The sequence below is a fragment of the Cicer arietinum genome, chromosome 1 (assembly GCF_000331145.2).
Source record: "Cicer arietinum cultivar CDC Frontier isolate Library 1 chromosome 1, Cicar.CDCFrontier_v2.0, whole genome shotgun sequence".
In the NCBI taxonomy this organism is placed as follows: domain Eukaryota; kingdom Viridiplantae; phylum Streptophyta; class Magnoliopsida; order Fabales; family Fabaceae; genus Cicer; species Cicer arietinum.
Window position 1 is genome coordinate 46,871,496 of NC_021160.2, and position 6,923 is coordinate 46,878,418.

The 6,923-nt window shown below is 24.7% G+C and overlaps 1 non-coding gene across 1 annotated transcript; it reads right to left on the minus strand.

The window, feature by feature from the left end:
* Positions 1-2,450: 2,450 nt before the first annotated feature.
* Positions 2,451-2,523, minus strand: TRNAA-AGC (transfer RNA alanine (anticodon AGC)). The gene has a single exon. It is a non-coding gene; the product is annotated as a tRNA-Ala (tRNA).
* Between the last annotated feature and the right edge of the window lie 4,400 nt (positions 2,524-6,923).

Consider the following 6,923-nt stretch of genomic DNA (forward strand, 5'->3'; position numbering starts at 1 on the left):
GTCGTAATCTAATATTATAATCCATACAAAAGATGAATGAAAACAAAATTGTTGTGTATAAACCTAATGAAATTTTGTTTCCATAAATTTTTTTAGTTTTTTTTTTCCATTAATTTTTTTAGAGTTTTCTTTTTCAATTGTTATTTTGAACCACGACATATAAGTTTATGATGTTTTTATGATTACAACATGTTCATGATTGAAGTTGTATCAATTGTAAATTAAATGGTAAAAAATTTAAGCATATTAATTACTAAAAGTCTAATACTGCAATTTAAACTGTTAACATAAAAATTTATGAAGTCTCAACGAGTACAATGTGATAGTGATCGAGACTACGACTATGTTCAAAACAATGATTGATTCGGATTGAATGAATCAAATGCACATTCATGTGAAGTCTAGAATATGTAACTTATGTCTTAAACTATACGTTCCAAACACACCTACATCAACTAAATATATTTCACCGTAATTTTCAATAATATTAAATATTTCTACGCGGTAACGATAACAGGATTTTATTTTTCCTTCTAATAATATCCTCTTTTTCTAAAAAAATTATCAAAATATTCCATTTTCAAAATTATATATTAAAATATTTTATTTTTATATTTACTTACAAGTCACCTTTGTAAAAATAACGACTTCTTTAAAAAAGTCCGAATTTGCAAAGACGACTTCCTTAAGGAAATTTTCAAAAAAAAAATTCTATTTTTTTTTTCAAACTAACAAAATATATATATATATATATATATAATAAATTAATATAATTCATAAAAAGACACACAAAAAATTTTAAATTACATAGATTGACTAGAGTTTTATGTAACATTTGAACAATGTTTTCGAATATGATCAGTTAACCGACATAGTCGACATTTTCTAGACACTTTTTCTCTAACGTCTATTTCAGTTATAAGGAAGTCATCATTTGCAAAGACGACTTATAAGTTAGTATAAAAATTAGATATTTTCGTGTATAATTTGAAAAATAGAATATTTTAATAAATTTTTTTTTAAAAAAAGATTAATTGAAAAAAAAAACTACAACAACAACTGCAATTTAATTTTATATCCAAATTTCACTAGAAAAGCGGGCCTTGTTTCCTTTCTATATACAAAAAATGTTACATTTAATTAGTAACATTGTAACTTGTGGTAAGTTTTGGAGAATTAAATAAATATAGGTAGCTTGGTCCCATCACCTGAGTGGACCAAATATTTAATGTTGCAATGGATGTTACGTGAAAAATGTTTACATACTAAAAAAGACAAAATAGATGAAGTAGGTGCTTTTGATTCATAAAGTCCAATAACACATTATTAGCCAGCCAAGAATACTAAATTTGCATATAAATTTTTCAGATGACATTCATGTTTGGGTTAATAAGTAGTTGTAAATATTTATTGATGTGAGCCTCCTGACATTTAAAGGAAATATAACTACACAACTGTTCTACTTAGGTTAGTTTGATAAAAAAAAACACTGGTGGAAAAAGGAATTAATATTAGTCAGTACTTTAATAATAATTACAAGTTTTTAAATAATAGTTTCTAAGTTGAAATTATTATTTTGTCAAAAAATTAATAATTTAACTTAGTACATCTAAATCTTCTTAAAAGAACAGCTGTCTTAAAGCCCAAACTGCTAAAAAAAACAAGAGTTTAAACCTTCCAAAATAATTATTGTTTTTAAATATATTTAGGCTTAAAAATTTATATGCCAATTTAACAAATGAGTTATTAAGTGATAATGATGATTTTGAGAAATATTGAGCCAATTTTTATTTCTTTTAGATTTAATTGTAGTTTTTATTTCTCTATTTTCACAAATTCACGGAATTGATTCATCTATTTTAAAAATTGACAGTTTTGATTTCATATTTAGATTTTTTTAACTACAAAAAATAATGACTTAATATATTTTAAATATTGTTGTAAACGATTTTATGAAATAGAATTATATAGATACATTAATTATTTATATATCATTAATTAAATTACAAAAATAAAAATTTTCTGAAGTAGAAAGTTAATTTCTTAGAAAGTTTTATTATAATTTCATGTGTGTTTATAATTTTATATCATCGTATCATATGTCACATCGTTATTTTTTTATTAAAAAAATCAAAATAAATAACTAAAACTGTTAGATTACAAAATATGAGATATATTTTGTGAATTAATAAAAATAAAATAACTAAATCTACAAATATTTTTTTTATAAAGCATTGACCAATATACATTTAAGAATGGTGTTAATTTAACTATTCAAGTAGTAAGAAAATCCCACCGTGGCTAAGATTTGGTTAAATTAACAGCAATATAATAAACAGCAATATAATAATGGTTTATTACCTGATCCATTCTTTGTTTCAAGATACTTATATGAATCACACTGGTTTATTTATTCCGTGTAAAAAATTCACAACAAAATAATAAAAGTATGGAGATGCGGGGTATCGATCCCCGTACCTCTCGCATGCTAAGCGAGCGCTCTACCATCTGAGCTACATCCCCTTGTTGATAAATCTTAATCTCCATATTATATAGACGTAGTTGTATGACAAATATTTCAGCAACCAAAATGTGATGTTTATTCTTATTGAATGTCATTGATAAATAAATTAAAGTTGTAAATTTTTATAAAGATAAATAATTTTGTGAGAAAATTAAAAGATAAAGGATATGCAAATTTATATTTTTAATTAAATTAATATTATTTGTTTTTTTAATATTAATTTTTTTAGTATTTATAGTATAAATTTCAGTCTCTAATTTTGATATTAATTAATTCAGTAAATAAGTTACTCAATCATATAGACATATTTACTATTTATTTGGAAGTTATTTAATATGTATCGATAAATAAATTGTTTAATATTATAAAAATATTGACTTGAAATTTTTCTAATTTTATTATGGTTAATTTTTAAAGAGCCTCTATTTTAATTTTACTTTAAGTCTTTAAATTTATTTGGTCGGCCTGATTTTATTACAACGATGTTATTGTCTTGTAGATTTTGTAGTCGGTTCCCAAAACCAAGCCGACTAAAACATTTAGGTAGTACTTTCCATTGTTTTAAACATAAAAAAAAAAAATTAAAAAAATTAAAATATTTAATTTAAATGTTTAGAACCGAAGTATATATTTATTTAATCAACAAAGAAAGCAAAAGTATTCATGTACATTCATAACTTATATTTTAATTATTAGATACAATGAAAGATAAAGAAATAAAAAAGGTGGTGTAATATATAAAAGAAGTAATATGATAAGAAGAAATATAAAAAAGATAAAATATTGAATAAATGTAAGAAAATCGTAAATATTTAAATATAACAACTCAACTTTAATTCTAAAAGATATTAAATTCCAGAATAATTATTCACTCATGACATGACTCGTGGAGAAACCACTAATATGCACATGTTTGCAGGCCTATATAAATGATAATATATGCTTGACCATATTTAATTATTCTACTCATTTTGTCTCATACTACTTTGTATCAAACAAAAATTGCTCCATCCTTCACAAACCAACAAATTGAAAGCTATCCCTTATTATTATGTATGGACTAATTATTTATCAAGCTTTGTTTAGTACACCCAGACGATAATTACTATGTCATCAATGTTGTATAACTGTTTTGGTAGATTGCACTATAGCAAAAAGGACTCTGCCACACCTAATTGACACATATATGTTTTTGCCTCCTAAGTGAACCTTGGTAATTAATTATGTTTGAGTAATGAACATTTGTACATATACTTAAACATCAAACCATATGCATTGCTTAACAATATAGCAAAAGAATTACTATAGTACCATATTTCTGTAAAAGACAAATTAAAATATTTATGATGAGTGTGCATAAAATATGAATTCAATTGTAATAATTTGACTTTAATTATAATATAAAGTTTAAATTCTTACCGAGACAATTATTAAATAAATATTAATATTAATTTAATTAATAGTAATTTGTTTCTTCTGATTTTTTTTATAAAATATACTAGTATATCTATAATGATTACCTTGGAAGAGAATATTTTTTTCAATTGGCTATAAGCAATAATTAAGGGGTGTATGATTGGTGGCTTGGAACTTTTGCCGACAGTCAATTGGTGGCTAAGGGCAAGATCCGAAAACATCTAGAGGAAGATTATGACACAAAGAATTTTAATCTTTATTCCACTTAACATGGATAATGATATCCACTATTAGTGTAATAATACAACACGCATGGAACAAAACTTTTTTATTTTCCTTTCAAAATATAAACATTTTCTTTTCTAGGTGTGCAAAGAGAGGACGATAAGTCAATTTTGCATAAGCTTTGTTGAGGAAGAAGTCTTAAAAAAAGGGGTCATAGGAAAAAGACAAGGAAGCAGCTCAGTACCAACAAGTGAATGGAAACACTAACTACTTCTATATAGGATTTGGATCCTATGCTCCAAGTTTTTCCACCATATTTCTACTTTTTTTTTTCTCTCATTTTTTATTTTTTATTTTAATTTAACATTTTCCCTCCTTTAATAACTATACAAAATTTTACTGTTGACACAGTAATGCAACAGGTGATCCAATTTATTGTATATATTAATGTGTCATGTAATTTATAATTAATTATCTGATTTTAAATTGACGATCATGCTAAAAAATTGTGTGAAATTATCTGTTTTATTTACTACAATAGATCTTAATTAATTAGGATTCTAATTAGTTGTAGTTGGTTGTCTTTACATTCACGCAGTTAATTTTATTTATATATATCATGTGGGATATGATTTGGTGCTTGCTTTCAATGATCACATTATTTTGTAGTTGTACTAGTAACTTTTTTGGGAAATGAGGGGAAATTCTTGACTCTCATATGAAGCAACTTAAAATGGTTCTTTATTATTAAGCTGGTTGGAAAAGTTTGGATTTGGATTATAGAAGAAGTTCTGTTAGATCCTGGCACAGCAGTGTGGGGAATAAGGGTAATTAATTTGTTACTATTTTTAAGGTAAAGAACAATAAATTGGACTTTTTTATTTGTCACCAGTTCATGTAGATTTGGAAATGAAATTAATTTTGGGATCCAAATGGTTCTTCATCCAAAATCATATAGTCTTGAGAAATATAACTAGATTCATACAAGTATTTAATACATAGTTATTGTTGTGGATACGTTTTTTTAAGGGTTTTAATGCTGATATATTTTTTAAATTATATTAATGCATATCATATTATTCGGTAATTCTTAAGACAATTTATAAAAATTTGAAAATGTGTTTATTATTAGTGAAAAGTTTTCATATTATAAATTAATTTTGTAAATGTTGAAGTAAATCAAATTTAAACTTTAAAATTCCATCTTATAAATTATCTTCTAGACCACTAATAATTTAAAATTATAAAGACGCATTAAATCAAATATAAAAATCTATACATTATAATAAAGCAAAGATGATAATATGGCAAGTTTGCCACGTGTCAGCCAAATAGAGTGTTAGGAATATATTAAGTTTCTATTAATAGAAATAATACTTTATCGTGCAGATTTTATTTTTTAATAATAAAATTAAACTTCAATTACACGACCTTATACATGTGTCCGTTGAGACGTCAATGGCCAAAAAAATAAAAGATTTTATTAAAAATAAAATACAATACACCACGACTGACATTTTTTGAAGGTAACTGTTTTTTAAACACTACTTTATCAACTACCGCTTCAAATTAATTTAATTAAAAAATTTATAGCCAATTAAAAAATTAAAAATAAAATACGATACACCACGACTACTTGACAGTTTTCTGAAGGTAAGTGTTTTTTAAACACTACTTTATCAACCACACCGCTTCAAATTAATTTAATTAAATAATTTATGGCCAATTAAAAAATTAAAAATAAAATACAATACACGACTACTTAGACAGTTTTTTGAAGGTAAGTGTTGTTTAAACACTACTTTATCAACTACCGCTTCAAATTAATTTAATTAAAAAATTTATGACCAATTAAAAAATTAAAAATAAAATAAAATACACCATGCGTCAGTTGAAAAGTTAGTGGCCAATTAAAAAAATAAAAGAATGAATTAAAAATAAAATACACTACACCACTAATTACGTTTCACCGTTGAGAATTTAGTGGCTTACTTTTCACCATTGAAAATTTAGTGGTGAGTTAGAAAAGAAAAAGAATAACGTTCAACTACACCCACCACAACGGGACACTTTTTGGAATTGTTTTTTAAACACTAGCAACCACCTCTTCAAATTAATTTATTTTATTTTATTTTAGAAATTCTTTTAATTCTCTCATACTTTCTTTCTTAATTCCCGTACTCCGTAAACCGTCTCTCTTCAATACTCTCTCATTTTTTGTTTCTCTATTATAAATATCATTCATATTATCTCGGTATATACAATTCCTTTTTTAAATTTTCTTTACCAAAACTTTGTTATTCATCTTTATCCAATGTCAGTCTGAAACAAAAATCATATTTCGTTGCTTCAATTTCTTCATCAAAGTTTGTTGCTTCAATTTCTCCAAAAAATGAGTCATGAAATTTGGTTGTTAGAGTTGTGCGACTGTGGTTTCTGTCTTGATCTCCTCAATGTCAAACAAAACTTTTATGCAATGGAAATAGTACTGAGATTCGCGAGTTTCTATTTCTCGATTTGAGATTAATATTGCTGATGGAACTATGTATTTGTTCGTGCTTCTAACAATTTTCTGGAGTATACGTTCACACGAATTACTTAAATGGTAAATTTTTTTAATCTTAATTTATTTATAAAAAAAGATTACTATTTTGTTATGTATATATATATTTTGTATTGTTTATGTTTCTTAATTTTGTCTCAAAAAATTGTAAATTTGTATATGTATATTTCTATCCTCTTATATAACATTTGTATA